Source organism: Anguilla rostrata, chromosome 1, assembly GCF_018555375.3.
Source record: "Anguilla rostrata isolate EN2019 chromosome 1, ASM1855537v3, whole genome shotgun sequence".
Taxonomy (NCBI): Eukaryota; Metazoa; Chordata; class Actinopteri; order Anguilliformes; family Anguillidae; genus Anguilla; species Anguilla rostrata.
Window position 1 is genome coordinate 81,090,027 of NC_057933.1, and position 16,577 is coordinate 81,106,603.

At 45.2% G+C, this 16,577-nt stretch overlaps 1 long non-coding RNA gene across 1 annotated transcript; it reads right to left on the reverse strand.

Annotated features, from left to right (window-relative positions):
- Positions 1-10,868: 10,868 nt before the first annotated feature.
- On the reverse strand, positions 10,869-13,646 carry LOC135237469 (uncharacterized). Its single transcript, XR_010324836.1, has 4 exons — positions 12,228-13,646; positions 12,005-12,023; positions 11,819-11,890; positions 10,869-11,007 (listed from the first exon to the last, which is right to left on the reverse strand). It is a non-coding gene; the product is annotated as an uncharacterized LOC135237469 (long non-coding RNA).
- Between the last annotated feature and the right edge of the window lie 2,931 nt (positions 13,647-16,577).

A 16,577-nucleotide genomic window follows, 5' to 3' on the forward strand; every position in this document is an offset into this window, starting at 1 on the left:
CTCAATACTTATTTTCGATTTCCCCCCCCTTTTTTTAATAGTTTTTTCTGCGCTGTTACGGGAACCGACTTCTTCAGGGAATAAAGGGAAAAGGGAGAAGATTCTTTTTTGGATTTTAAATTAATTTATTTCCAAACCCAAATGCATCGCCTCAAGACCTGATCTCTAATGCGCAAGTGATAATAAAAACAACGGACCCAAAGTTCACAAGCGTTCCCAAAAATATCAAATCTTTTTGGGCACTTTTTTTTCATTAAAGAGTTTTCCCTTATTTTCTAATGCAATGTTCCCCCTTTTCAAAAAATACAGGGAAAAAGTAACAAAAAAAAAAATAAAATTTTAAATGCAAATGCGAAATTTGCAACATGAACTTTCGGCTGAAAAGTATTGGGGGCCACCCCCGGGTTTTTTTTATTTTTATTTTTTTTTTTTTTAAAATTTGGCGCGAAAGTTCAGTTCCCCCTTCTGCCCCCCGACTGCAGCCCCCCAAACCCACCCTTTCCGCATCGGCGGCCATGGAGTCCCTCGCCCTTGAGCTTCCCAGCGCCCGGGGCGGGCGGTCACGGAGGCGCCGTGGTCGGGCTGCCTCCCGGTCGGCCAGACCTCCAGCTGCCCAGCCAGCGGTTCCCGGCCCTGCGTCATTTGAAGGGTCTCGACTGGCGATCTTTCCAGGGTCCGGCCCGCGGGGGTCCCGCCGGTCCCGTCCGGCTGCCCAGCCAGGTTCCCTACAGCTGTGGTCTGTGTTCCTGTCCCCTGCCCAGCCCAGACGGCAGGGCCCTTGGCCTGCTCCACCCCAAGTCCAGGAAGGGCCTTCACGGCCTGCCCCGCCCCAAGTCCCGGAGGGGCCTTCACGGCCTGCTCTGCCCCAAGTCCCGGAGGGGCCTTCACGGCCTGCTCTGCCCCAAGTCCCGGAGGGGCCTTCACGGCCTGCTCTGCCCCGAGTCCCGGAGGGGCCTTCATGGCCTGCTCTGTCCCGAGTCCCGGAGGGGCCTTCACGGCCTGCTCTGTCCCGAGTCCCGGAGGGGCCTTCACGGCCTGCTCTGTCCCGAGTCCCGGAGGGGCCTTCACGGCCTGCTCTGTCCCGAGTCCCGGAGCGGCCTTCACGGCCTGCTCTGCCCCAAGTCCCGGAGCGGCCTTCACGGCCTGCTCTGCCTCAAGTCCCGGAGCGGCCTTCACGGCCTGCTCTGCCTCAAGTCCCGGAGCGGCCTTCACGGCCTGCTCTGCCTCAAGTCCCGAAGCGGCCTTCACGGCCTGCTCTGCCTCAAGTCCCGGAGCGGCCTTCACGGCCTGCTCTGCCTCAAGTCCCGGAGCGGCCTTCACGGCCTGCTCTTCCTCAAGTCCCGGAGGGGCCTTCACAGCCTGCTCTGCCCCAAGTCCCGGAGGGGCCCCCAGAGCCACCTGGAGCCCCGGAGAGGCCCCCAGAGCCGCCTCAAGCCCCGGAGAGGCCCCCAGAGCCGCCTCGAGCCCCGGAGAGGCCCCCAGATCCGCCTCGAGCCCCGGAGAGGCCCCCAGAGCCGCCTCGAGCCCCGGAGGCCCCGCCTGCTCTGACCCTTCCGTGGAGGCCACCTGCTACACCCAAGTTTCGGGCTTTACTTGCGCCTCGAGCCCCGGGGGGGCCTCCGGAGCCGCCTCAAGCCCCAGGGGGGCCTCCGCAGCCGCCTCGAGTCCCGGGGGGGGCCTCCCCCTTCGTGCTCCCCCTAGTGTTCTTGCGCCCCCCAGTGTCCGTTCTTCCCCTAGTGTTCTCGCTCCCCCTAGTGTTCGCACCTTGCCCCCTGGCGTTCGTGCTTCCCCTAGTGTTCTCACGCCCCCCAGTGTCCGTTCTTCCCCTAGTGTTCTCGCTCCCCCTAGTGTCCACACCTTGCCCCCTGGCGTTCGTGCTTCCCCTGGTGTTCGTGCTTCCCCTGGCGTTCGTGCTCCCCCTGGCGTTCGTGCCTCCCCTAGTGTTCTCACGACCCCAGTGTCCGTTTTCCCCCTAGTGTTCTCACGCCCCCCAGTGTCCGTTCTTCCCCTAGTGTTTTCGCACCCCCTAGTGTGTCCAAGCCATCATTGCCCCTACCCAATGCCCCGAGACCTCGCCCTATCCATGTTCCCCACCGTGTATCTGCCTGTGCACCTGCCCCCTTGTCTAGTTGTCTGCCCGCCTGTTTGTCTGCCTGTCTGCCCACCTGTTTGTCAGCCGGTATGTTGGCCTGTCTGTCTGCTCCCCAGGCCGTCAGCTCGACGGCCAATGTGTTCTCCCGCCTGTCTGCCTGTCTGTCTGCGTGTCAATCCGCATGTTTCTTGTCTTGTCTGCCTATTTGTCAGTCCTTGTGCCAGTTTTTGGGTTCCCCCCTCTCCTTCCCTGTCTGTCTGTCCCTTAGTGTGTCTGTTGGTCTTGCCGTGTGTCTCCCCGCCTGCTTGTCCCTTTGTCTGTCCTTGTAGGTCTCCCGGTGTTCCTGTCTGAGTCCTGTTCCCCCGTCCGAGTCCAGTCCCGAGTCCTGTTCCCCCGTCCGAGTCCAGTCCCGAGTCCTCTTCCCCCGTCCGAGTCCAGTCCCGAGTCCTGTTTCCCCCGTCCGAGTCCAGTCCCGAGTCCTGTTCCCCTGTCCGAGTCCAGTCCCGAGTCCTGCGTCCCGTTCCAGTCCTGAGTCCCGTCCTGTTCCTGTCCAGTCCTGTTTCTGCCCTGAGTCCTGTGTCCAGTCCTGTTCCTGTCCAGTCCTGTTTCTGCCCTGAGTCCTGTGTCCAGTCCTGTTCCTGTCCAGTCCTGTTTCTGCCCTGAGTCCTGTTTCCAGCCCTGAGTTCCCGTCCAGCCCCGAGTTCCCCTCCAGCCCCGAGTCTTGTTCTTGTTTTGTTCCTGTCCTGCCCAGTCCAGCCCCGAGTCTTGTTCTTGTCTTGTTCCTGTCCTGTCCAGTCCAGCACTGAGTCTTGTCCTGTCCAGTCCAGTCCTGTTCCTGCCCCAGTTCTGTGTCCAGTCCCTGTTCCTGTCTGAGTCCTGTCTCTAGCCCCCACCCTCTGTTGACTCCCTCCCCGGGTCGGCCTCCTGGGACGTCAGGAGCCGTCCCTTGGGGGGGGGGGGGGTACTGTCATGGTCCTGTTTTCCTGTCTGTGTTTCCCCTGTTGGGCCGCCAGATGGCGGCACTTCTGTTTTGTGTCCTGCTCCCCTCCTGTTAATTGTATGATTGTTTCATTGTCTCGTTATCCCATCATTGTTCCCACCTGTGCCTTATCCCCTCCTTCTGGTTTGATTGTTTTTTGAGTTCACCTGTGTCTTGTTACCCCTGTCTATTTAAGTTCTCTGTTCCCTTGACTCGGCTGCTGGTTCCTTGTGTTTGTTGCCGATGAATGTTCAGACCATTTATACCTGCCTGCGGTTTTTTTTTACCTGTTTGTGTTTGTTCCCGAGTTGTGTTTGTTCCCTGACTTCCATGTACCTGCCTGCTTGTGTTTGTTCCCTGACTTCCATGTACCTGCCTGCTTGTGTTTGTTCCCTGACTTCCATGTACCTGCCTGCTTGTGTTTGTTCCCTGACTTCCATGTACCTGCCTGCTTGAGTTTTGTTCCTGACTAGTTTTGTTCCTGACTTGTTTTGTTCCTGACTAGTATTGTTCCTGACTTGATTTGTTCCTGACTTGTTTTGTTCCTGACTTGTTTTGTTCCTGACTTGTTTTGTTCCTGACTTGTTTTGTTCCTGACTTGTTTTGTTCCTGACTTGTTTAGTTCCTGACTTGTTGATTTGCCCTTGTGTTCTGCCTGCCTGCGTTCTGCCCTGACCGTGTTCTGCCCTGCCCGTGTTTGAGTTCCTCTTGTTTTCTGTTTTATTTAGAGATTTTTTGAGTTCGTGTTTTTTCCCTTTGTGGCCTTGTCTGTTCCCTGCTTGTTTGCCTGTCTATAGTAAAGTCTTTGTTCCCCTCCCATTTTGGATTTGTGTTTTCTTTTCCCTCTGCGTTTGGGTCCCCCCTACCCGTACCGTGACAATAGCTGTCAACCCCTGGCTGTGATTTACCTGCTAATAACTTCAATGAGTATTAGGCAACGTGATGGAGCAGCTGAGAATGCTTTTAAACTGTATGACTTTATGGAACATAATTTAATATGTATACAGAATTCTCACAAAAACATGCTGTTGTGAAATGATTCAATTATTACTTTTAAACACTTTTTTTTAGAAATTGTTTGAAATTATTTTTGAAATACTGAGAATATTGAGTATTTAAATCACAAAATGTATTTAAGGAACATTCGCAATTATTTTCAAATGTCTTTAAAAATACAGAATTTTCAAATAAAAAAGGTTTGATTTAATGAAATTATTTGAAAATACTTTCACAACATAAAGCCGGTGGTGCAACATACGCAATTGCACCAAGCTGTTGAAAGACTTGAAAAGCATTGGATATGCGAGAACCTATCAGCTCTGAAATTTGAGCGTTTTGTCCAATTTAGAGGACAGCATTTTGACTAGAATGCGTCAGGTGACTGCTGATGGCCCCAGTCCAACTGTACCGATTTCCATTGTTAATTGGTAGTGAGTATGTACGGATGAATTTTATTTTATCTGTGTCTAACCTTACAAAATGTAAAAGAAGGAACTGTTTGCATGGCTGTCGAATGCTCTGACCACAGAAAAAAAGAGGAAATACAGTAAAAGCTGCTAACTTTAAAAAGATATCATGGGTACCAACAGACTGGCAAGTAGCTTATCTGTGTCTAACCTTACAAAATGTAAAAGAAGGAACTGTTTGCATGGCTGTCGAATGCTCTGACCACAGAAAAAAAGAGGAAATACAGTAAAAGCTGCTAACTTTAAAAAGATATCATGGGTACCAACAGACTGGCAAGTAGCTTATCAAGAAGTCTGAGTTTGCCATTCCCCATGCAAAGACATGTACGGGCATTTAGGCTACTGACTGTTAGAGGCAGCACATGGGTTGTTCAAAATTGCCGACATAGGCTACCCTTGCCCAAATTCAACCCCTAGCCCGAAGGAGTATTGTACAAAGAACTCTGGGATATTTTAAATATTTTACAATTGTATTTGTAATTTAATACATTTTTAAAAGGCTCTAAATACTATTTGAAAAAGTATTTGGTTTCCCAGGAAAGCATTTATTTAAAAGAATGTATTTTTTATTACTATTTGTGAAAGTATTTGGTTTTGTCAGGGATTCGGGGGGTTGGACCCAGGCGCAGAGTAAAAAAAAACGCGGGAGACTCCAAAAGGAAAATTCAAACAAACACTTTACTTAACAAACAGGGAACAAACAAAAAGCCATGAGGGGCAAAACCACAAACACAAAAAGATTCTTAAGAACTGAAAAAAACAGGGCGGAACACGGGCAGGGCGGAACACGGGCAGGGCGGAACAGGCAGGACAGAACACGGGCAGGGTGGAACACACACAAGCAGGAACGCAGGCAGAAACACAAGGAACCAGCAGCCGAGTCAGGAAACAAAGAACTTAAATAGGCAAGGGTAACAAAACACAGGTGAACTCAAAGAACAATCAAACCCGAAAAGGAGGGGATAACAAGACACAGGTGGGAACAATGATAGAATAATTAAAACCAATAATACAATTAACACAGGGAGTGAGAACGAACTGAAACACAAAACTGAAGTGCCGCCATCTGGCGGCCAAAAGGGGAAAAACAGAAACAGAAAATGCGGAACCGTGACAGGTTTTCCAATAAAATATTTTAAATAAATCAAATACAAAATATTTCATAAATACTAAAGTGTGAGTGTGAATTATCTTTGTTGTAATTGTTATCTTTACTGTACTTTAGAACTGAAAAAGCACCATCAGCTGGAGGACATGGCCGTCTTCTCTCTGCCCAGCAGGAGAGGGCACTAGCAGACATGGCGGTTCAAAGAAATGACATACGGATCAAGAAAATCCAAACAAAACATTCTGGCAGATAACGGAATCTTCCAAAACATCCACTCAATCAGCCTAACAACAATTGGGCGAACTTTGAAAAAGCACCAAATCACAATGAAACAAATTTACTTGGTGCCTTTGCTAAGGATTGAAGATAGAGTGAAGGCTTTGAGGGTGGAATACATTCAGGTATGTGTATAGCAATGTTGCAATACTACAGTAGCGAATGCTTTAGCGACCCATCCTCTATAAATGTGTAGACTGGTGGACATTATGCCCTAGACATCACATTAGGATTATGTACATATGTGAGTAGGCTTGTCCATTGGTCTCAAGGGATCTAGGAAACTAGGCACGTGCCTAGGGTCCAACTTCGCCAGTGGGTCCATTCAGCGCTGTCAGGCCTTGCGTGCGCCCCTCTCCTCTTGTTTTCACCTGTCTGTGTATTTGCCCTTGTTGGCCGGGGTGCTGCGTGCTGTCGGGAGTAGCAGTCCTGACTGCACGCAGCTGTTCGCAGTCCTTAAGAGGGCAAGGATGCTGGGCGTTCACTCTCTCTCTCCACCAGCTGGAAGCCTGACTGCCACAGACGCTGCTGCACTTTTTCCCCGTACACATTTTTATGCTTTAATTAGCACACCCAAGCACTTCAGGCACCCAACACCTCCATGCACACTGATTACTGACGCTGATATAGTTAGTTTGGTTTCGGTTTGGTTTGGTTTTGTTCTGTTTTTCAATAAACACTTGTTATTTCCTTCAACTAAAGTCTGGTGTCCGTTTAATGTGTCCGTCCTTGAGCCGGGTCGTCACATGAATTGGAGGCTCGTCCGGGATTGTTTGTGGGTCGCAAACATATCCCATTTTGATATTTAATTAGCATGGGTAAAGTGGTATAACCGGTTTGCTATGTGGCTCTCTCGATTCGCATTAAGCAAAGCTAGTGCTTGCTTCCTGGTTTGTATGTAGGCGCGGATGTGCGCTGGCGTTCTGGCCTATCAGTGGCGAGCGTGGTACAGGAAGTGTTGGTGAGCTCTGTTTATGTGCTTGCATTGTGCAGACCAGCAAGTGCGGATCTGTTTGGATAGCCTCTTTGAAGGAATAACGTAAATGAGTTGATTTGCTGTAACGTTGAGCTTGAGTTAGGCTATATTAAAAACATTTCTTTTGACACGTGGCATTGTGTTTGTTTTAGAAGGAGCTTGGTTGAAGTAAAAAGCCTTCTAAATAGTTACGCCGTTGAGAGTACGGGTGGAGAGAATAACTGAACTGTGTTTTCGTTACAGCACTGAGTTTTTTTTCTTCTCTGCTTCAGTGCTGCGGTGTCAATTGAGGAGGGGTGAGTAGTGATACACTGATCTGGACAGGCAACACACCAGTGTTTTACTACTAGAGCTGTGCACAATCACCCCAATTAGGCTGTAACGACCGTGTCATTCAGGGATACTGTTTAGCGATTTTGCTGGGTGTTCGTTATTTTTGTGTGACTAAATCGTTTTGCGGCATTTGTCCTGGGTTCATTCCGTGGTGTGATGCACAGTCTGTCAGGTTGTGTGTTATGCTGCAGGGTTGAGTGATTAAATACCCTGCCGTTACGTCACATGACGACTAGGGATTCCGTTAGCATAGCGGGGTGCTCTTTTATTCGGGTTGCCTGCCCGTTTCTCACTTTGTAGCCCTGCTCATCCTTCTTAAATTTTCCGTTCGGGAGGTTGCATCTCTATTGCAATTCCCTTGTTCGTCACAATTTAACACGATGTCTGACCTTGATGCCATAGAGAGTGGGAAAGTTAAGGGTTTTCGAAGGGAACCGTCAAACAGTGTATTCTTGTCTTTTTCTACGGCTGAATTAATTCAATTAGTAGTGTTTTGGGGTGGCACTGTAGCATCTGCACACAAAAAAGGTGATTTAAGAGACATGGCAATTCATTTGGCATCCGAACAGGACATTACATTGTCATTAGCACCCATGCCAGCTGCACTGCCATCTCAAGAGCCAGAGAGTGAGTCTGAATTGGAACATGAGATGTCGTTTCGGGACCTGGTGCAATTAGAGTCAGTCAAGCATGACTTTGAAATGCAGAGGTTAAGGCTTGAAGTTGGAAAAGTAAAATCCGAACAAGATTTAAACGAGAAAATTGAGTTTGCAAAACTACAATTTGAACAGGATAAGTTGGCTTGAGCGTGAGAAATTTAAAGAGCAAAGCACTAAGACAATCTTTGGTAGGTCGACCTGGGTTTGAGGCTCCTGTACTTAGTTCTTTAGATGGGAATTCTGGCTCCTCTGGTTTTGATGTCACCCACAATCTTTGTCCAATCCCTAAATCTTCTGAAAAAGACCCAGACACGTTTTTTGTGCTGTTTGAGAGACTAGCTAAAGTTCTTAATTGGCCGGAGGATGAACAAGTCGTTATGCTACAGTCAGTGTTGGTTGGTAAAGCGCAAAAAAATTCTCCTTCGAGGTTTCAGAGACTCATGAACAGGGTGTTGGCGGGCCTAGAGGGTTGCGCTGCATACATGGATGCCGTCGTTGTCTTTAGTGACACGTGGACACAGCAAGCGCCGGCGTTGTGGCTGGAATGTAATTGGGCAGAGGGCCACTGTTGCTGTTCCGGGACAGCGTGGAGCCAACATCTCAATGTGTGCTGCCGTTTCCCACAATGCAGTTGAGGCTCGTGACCCTCTGCTGGGGGCATACAACTCTGTGCGCCTCATACATTTTCTGGGTGGGCTGCACAACCGTCTCGTACAGCCAAATGCCCAGATGGTGTTCATCATTGTCTGGGACAATGTAAACTTCCATCGTGCATTGGCTGTGCGAGACTGGTTTACAGCCCATCCAGAGTTCCGATCAAAATTCCTTCCACCTTACTCCCCCATTCTGAACCCCATCGAGGAGGCAAAATGCTGCTTAAGCACCAAAAAGCAGTTTTTTTTTTGTACTTTACAGTAAAGTTTGTTGTTACTGTAACTGTTTTTGCTTTTACTGTACAATACAGTTGTGTTTACAGTCCTGCATTACTGTATGATTTTTCTTTAACGATTAAACTTCATATAATCTAATCTAATATTTTGTTTGTCTTTCAAAAAAACACAAGCGCTACACTGCAGACTATCACAGGGGATGCTTGCTGTACATAATTTCAAGTACCTATGAGGAAATGACCATTAGCCATAGTCTTTTTTGCTAACAAGTATTTTGTTTTTGACCACATTATTTGATAATGGCCGTTGTATTTGAAAATGCACCAATAATTAAACTTCAACGATGAACATATGCACTGTTCTGACACTATTGTGCCGATCTCGCCTCCGTTATTGTAGCTAGCTGTAAATATTTGTAAATGCATGATCGTGTTTGTGTTGTTATTAAATGTGCATAGCCTGTTAATAGTCGCTTATGTAGCGCTAGCTAACTTCCTTGTATTTGTGTTCGTTGGACCCTTACGCTTGTGTACAGTAGTGTTGGTAATATCGCTATGAACACCGCTGTAAGTATTGCTAGTTTTGTTTTGTGTACTTGATGTTGCGATTGGCTCTCGCTAATGTACGGTGATTGGTGCACCCAGGGCAGCGAATTAAGCCAATCAGGGCGTCCCAGGGCTATAAAAGAGCTGTTCGCCCGATCAATCGGGATAGATCTGTAAAACTGTTAATAAGCGTTGTCTGCAATAAAGTGAAGCTCCGCTGGGGCTATTCGGAAACGGGCAACCCCGTCTCTACCGCTGTTTTCCGCGCCGAACGCTACACTATGATAAACTTTAGCATGAAATACAATCTAATTTGGTTCAGTTGTTTCTATTGTGCATGCTATATATGATTTTGTCCCCAAGATTAGGAGTATAGCATTTTGCGTTATGAGGAACACTTTCAAACTCGTTTTTTATCAGAAGGATTTTGTGTTTGGCAGCATTATTTGATGATGACTGTTGTATATTGAAAATGCAGCATTTAACTTCATTGTTTGAAATGTCTAATGTTCTGGTGCTGTGATAAACTTTTGCATATAATATTCTCTGATTTGACACTGGTATTTTTATTTTGCATGCTGCATTACATTTTGAACCCAAAATGAACAGTACAGCATTCTGTGTTAAGAGTTTTGCACATTAAAACTGTTGTCAAAGCAATCGTAAAAAATGTAATTAAATATGGGAGCACAATAGCGATCATCAAGTAAACTAAAAACATTTTTTTACTTTAAAGAAAGCTTCTAATATGAACCTAGACAGTTTTAGTAGACAGTTTATAATCAAATCAGAATTTGATTATTTTTGAACATTAAATCCACACCTGTACACTTAAACAAATGTTCAATCTTTATTTAATACTTATTAAATATTTATTTAATCTTTATTTAACCAGCAGTACCCCATTCTGATTGATCTCTTTTACAAGGGGGACCTGACATAAAATACAGAGTTACCCATTAAGACAGTTGCCAATTAAGTTACAAACAACAAATGTGCAGTGAGACAATAGTATAATAGAAATTAAAGAGCAGAGCAGAGGCTAAAAAGAGGAGCATACGTCAGTCCCTGAGTCATGAATTCCATGTTTGAAATCAGTAATTGATATTAGTCTTTCTCCTTTAAGCTTTTCAGCAGACTGTTTGAACCATAAGATGCAGAATGACTGAAAACCAGCTTTTCAAATTCAGGAGAGAGACAAGGGACTTTTTCCAAAACGTATCACATCCCTAGAGCACAATGTAACATTCTTTGAAAGTCCATGAGGATGCAATTTTGATTTGGTGTTCTCAAAAACAGACAGCAGCCGAATTTACACGACAACCCATGGCATACAGTCATTAAAGCACAAGAGATGCAAGTGAAGAGTACAAAAATAGTCATTCTGTAAAAAGAATGAAAAATGAAAAAAACAAAATTCTATTCTCCAGGATAAATACTAAATAAACATCTCTGCAAGTCATAAAAATGCTCTTAGGACATATAGATAGAAATTACCTTCAACATTCGGTGTTTTTTTTTTTTTTTGTTTTTAAAGCAAAAATAAATCAGCTTTAAAAGAAACACAACATGCTCACATTTTTAATTAGCCCCTGAATCTGGTCTGTTTCCATCTTCAGGGTTCTGGTAATCATCGTTCTCTTCTTGTGTAGTCCCTGTGTGTTTCTGATGCTTGTTTTTTACCTAACATGTACAGCACACACACACACACACACACACACACGCAGATTCATGGTTATTTAAAGGAACACCTTAGTGCACGAACCGGCATAGTCTCAGGGCAGTGCCTATGTTCATATGAAGAGGAAAAAGTGGAAAGACAAAACCTTTTTTATTACAAAATTAACTCTGCAAAAACTTAAATTAAAAAATATATCCAATTATGTATGCATTATTTGAATTTTAACAGTGAATCCACATATCCTCCGACGAGAAGCCAATTTGTAATCGCCTCTCTTCTCAACGAGAGACAATTCTTTGCGTCTGCAAGGCATGTTGGGATAGGTAGCGACAAGAGGTAAGAAAACAAAGTGACCAGTGGGATGAGGAACATGGTGTGATAAACAATCAGATTAAAGATCTGACTTATATATTATCCCCCATTTAAAATTTTATAATGCCCGCAAGCGATCGATTGTGGGAGGCGAGAGTGATGCCAAGTGAACTTGTTGGAGGATCAGTGGATTCAACCTTAGTCTGAACACTTCACTGTGATGGCTTAAGACTTCCATTTCTTGAAAAGAACAAAAGGCTTCTGCATCAACATTAAAGGTAAGAAAATAGCATTTTAGCCCTTCAGCTGAGTCTGTGAGGTTTTCTCCTCTGCTTGGACTGAGTCATTAAAAACAAATACAGATCTCATCCTGTCTTTACTACACACATCTCTGATACTGAGGGAATCTGCATACATTTAATTTTCATAAATATGAGTTTTCATAAATATGAGCGTAGTGGCGCCCCCTGGTGTATAATTCTCTGTATCACACTTGCTCACCTGCAGCACGTCATATTCAGGGCTGATGTTGGAAAGCTGCAGACTGGCATATGTGTCCCCGTCCCTCCCTCCCTTTAAAGGAAAAGACACACAGATGGTGTGAATGTCAAATAGAGGGGAAATCAGGCTGAGCTGCAGACAGAGTGTTTCAGAAGAGGAAGAGGAGGAAAGGATTGTGAGACTGACCTTAAGTCTTCTAGACAACCTGGAGACATGGAAATCAGAGTAGAGAGAGAATGTGTTATTGCCTCTGCTTATCCAGTATGTCTCTGCAAGCCACATGCATTTACTGGATGGGATAGTTTTAACTTTTAGAATATTTTACTGAAAGCATAATTGTCTCTTAGCATCTGGTCACAGACTATGGTAATGATATATTTTATCAGCAGGAAGATCAAAATGACTGTACCTTTTATTTTTGTGGATACAGAATCCAACAGTCAGCACATACAGACAAATCTGTCCTACGATTATAATATAAAACAGTGGACCGCAATGTAATTCTGAAAAAAAGAATAAAAATAAAAAATCAGTCATGATGGTTGGACCTCATTCATGCCTAAAAGACTTAATGAAAGACATCATCAGACATTAATTGTTTATAGATATCCAGCAGTTAAAAAGTTTTTTTTTATAATGAGGGTAAGAACTGGATCTCCTAATTTTAAACTATTCATAACAATCTGAGTACTCTTCCCCTCCAATTCTATTTAATCAATTTCAGGTATTGCAGATTCTGGATAAACAACTTCATACAAAACCAGAATAAAGGAAGTTCATTGACTGTGTCAAATAATATGGAAACAAAGTCATAGACATAGGCCTACATAATTGTAAGCCATAGTGAAATAAACAACACATCTCCACTGGATTAGTCTGGGTGCAGTACAATGTTGGTAAGACTTTACTGAGCTGTCTGTCTGAATGGCAGTAATAGGCTATGCATTATATTTATAACAGAAGAAGAAACACAACTAATTGCCATAGCTAAAAAATAGTTTGTACTGGTTTTTTTGTAGTACAAATAATGGAAAGGTGGAAAAATCATTAGATTTAGATTTTTGGAATGAAGTTGGCCTGTCAAATCATTTTATATATATTTTGTTCTAGGGCATTTAGCAGACATCCTTATCCAGAGCAAGTTACTCAACTTTGGCTTTTTTACATTGTACCTATTTATATATCTGGATATATACTGAAGCAGTTGAGTAAGTACACTGCTCAAGGGTACAGTGCTGTGCCCCGCCCATGAATCAAACCCGCAACCTTTAGTTTGCAAGACCAGTTCATTACCGATTATATTGAACTACCACCTGGCAATTTAACATAATCGAGAAAATCCAAAAAAATAATTGTGCTTTCTGCTTGATGTGACTCCTCTGAGAAACAACTTGATGTGCTAATCTGGCTTTCCAGTGTTGGAGGTCTAATGGTAAAAAGCACTGCATTCATATCTGTTGCTGTGTAGAAACCGTCAAAGAGTAAGAGCAGAGGGTGATTGGTGATTGGAGAGCACAGACAACTACGGTGACAATGAATCACAGACATTCGCTGTGACTGTGGGTCACAGACCATAGTGGTGAATCACAGACACTCCAACAGTAAATCACAAATTGATAACAGCCACAGGCTGAGTATTCACAATGCCCTGGGACTCTAAATACAGCACTCACACAGGACGTCTACACGGAGAGCACTGAGACTCTAAATACAGCACTCACACAGGACGTCTACACAGAGAGCACTGGGACTCTAAATGCAGCACTCACACAGGACGTCTACACGGAGAGCACTGGGACTCTAAATACAGCACTCACACAGGACGTCTACACGGAGATCACTGAGACTATAAATACAGCACTCACACAGGACGTCTACACGGAGAGCACTGGGACTCTAAATACAGCACTCACACAGGACGTCTACACGGAGAGCACTGGGACTCTAAATACAGCACTCACACAGGACGTCTACACAGAGAGCACTGGGACTCTAAATACAGCACTCACACAGGACGTCTACACGGAGAGCACTGGGACTCTAAATACAGCACTCACACAGGACGTCTACACGGAGAGCACTGGGACTCTAAATACAGCACTCACACAGGACGTCTACACGGAGAGCACTGGGACTCTAAATACAGCACTCACACAGGACGTCTACACGGAGAGCAGATTCCTTGCTGAAAAATTCTGGTCACTTTTTTTCTTTTTCTTTTTTTTTGTGGTATTAAAAATATTGACTAACGTAGCATAATCGTCATTGCAGGGAAATAGCTTGAAATCCTGTGGGATTGTGGTTGGGTGGGTTAAGTGGTGAACTTCCATCTCTGGGGTTGTGAGTTAATTTTAAAACACGGGTGACTCATAAGGTTGCCAGATTTAAAACGTGTCCAATGTGGACAGCATGCACATGCCCACCTTGGTGACAGGGTTGCTTAAAGCTTAGAGTAGGAAAGGAGGACAAACAGTGTGTCAGTGCAAATAGAATATGAAATTCATTACAAACTAACAGCCAATTTTCAATCAGTTATTCAGAACAGTCATTTAATATTGTCTGGTCAAAACCATCTGGCATCTGGCGATCTTGTACTGTACGTGTGACACAGTATTTCTATCAGAGTCCTTTGGATCATATTCATTGTACACTTTTGTGAATTGATTAAATTTTTACAAGCATCTGAAGTATTTTAAATTTATCAGAGCCCGTTCAACACGTGCAACCCAGAGCTTATCTGCACATAGTAATGTGTAAAGGCCAGAGAAGACTTAGCAAACTTCGGCGCATACGCACGATAGAAACGTATCACTATGCGTTCCGAGCTGCTGTTTGAGATCTCGTTTTCCACGGAGCAGTAATAGGTCCCTTCCTTGTCGGAGCCTATCGTAAGATTTTGCCCGTGTCTGAGTAAAGGTTCCGCGTTGTCCTTCTGTACGTGCCACATGTAACTCCGGATGGGAGGATAGCTCTGACTGCTGCACATCAAGGTCACAGTGTTTCCGCTTCCTCTGCTGGTCATATTGTGAATAACCACTGGTTTTCTGGGCCCGTCTGGATGGAGACAGAAATGAGAATGAGTATATTTATGTAGTAATATATGTTTGTACTTATAATAATAATAATAAAGCACAGCTTCTCTGCTACAGATTTGTCTGCATATAAGTACACAGAACCCATTTCACGTTTCACTCACACATTTATCAGAACTGAAGTATAAAAGTACTGAGGTCTGTTTAAAAAAGTACTTAAGTGTGTAAAAAAGAAAACACTGAAGGATCCGTCTGTATGAATTCAGCAAAACGTTTGTTTCACATTCGCGGTTGCCAACAGCCCAGCGTTGGTAAGGTCGTCCAGTATTTCAGCCAAAAATGGGTTTTCCCACCTGTCCCGTATGTCCATATTTACCTGCCATCAGTGAATTACAGCAATACACTGAAACAGGAAGCAGGTAACTGAAGAACCAAACCAACAGACAGCACCCTTGTGAACGACCTTACAAATGCAGGCTGTTATGTAGGCTAGCTTGCGCTGGAAATGTAGTTAATCTGATGAATAACCAATCCCCTCGACACATGCACTTGCATTATGAGCTGCAGGAGAATGCTGGCAACCCTTAATCACATTTACCGCATTTATGCCTCCTGCCATTGTATTAACTGCTTGGCGACTTTGAAGGTTTTTTGGAATGTTTTTTCTAAATTCAAAGCCAGTGTTTTAGAACCCCATGGCATTTAATAACCAGCAGTGATTGTTACATCAGCATTAACATTTTCTGTTCAGAACATGCTATGCATACATTTTCACATATTTGTGATAGTACACCTTAAAGCAGGGTTGCCCGATCCTGTTCCTGGAGATCTATCGTCCTGTAGGTCTTCGTTTCAACCCTAATTTGGCACACCTGATTCTGCTGATTAGCAGCTCAATGAGATCTCTAGCTGTTGAATGAGGTGCGCTTCGTTAGGGTTGGAGATCCACCACCTACGGGATGGTCGATCTCCAGGAGCAGGGTGGGGTCAGCCCTGCCTTAAAAGGTTGATAGGCAGGTGACATAACTGGAACAGGCCCTCGTAGAGCGGACAGGTGAGGGAGAGGCACTCACATCTTACAGTGACATTGATGACGCTTGAGTTCCCTTCTCCGATTTTGTTTCGGGTCCTGCAGAAGTACTGTCCCATGTGTGCCTCTGACAGATTCCTGAGGGTCAGAACCCAGCCTTTTCCCACTTCCCGCGCCCCCCTGCCCGTCAGCTTGAACCAGGTGTAGGCGTCCACGCCAGGGTTGGACCGAGCCTCGCAGCTGAGATCCAGGTTCGTCTTTTCGTTCACCTCGCCTCCTGGGTTCGCCGTCGCACGGACGTCTTTGGGCGCATCTGCCGCGAAAATGAGAGAGACACGCCGAATTTACAGCACAATTTACAGCACTCACACAGGACGTCTACACGGAGAGCACTGGGACTCTAAATACAGCACTCACACAGGACGTCTACACGGAGAGCACTGGGACTCTAAATACAGCACTCACACAGGACGTCTACACGGAGAGCACTGGGACTCTAAATACAGCACTCACACAGGACGTCTACACGGAGAGCACTGGGACTCTAAATACAGTACTCACACAGGACGTCTACACGGAGAGCACTGGGACTCTAAATACAGCACTCACACAAGACGTCTACATGGAGAGCGGTGGAGTTTTGAGCGCTGATGATGTTCTTGGCCTGGCACGTGTATTCCCCGAACTAATTGACAGC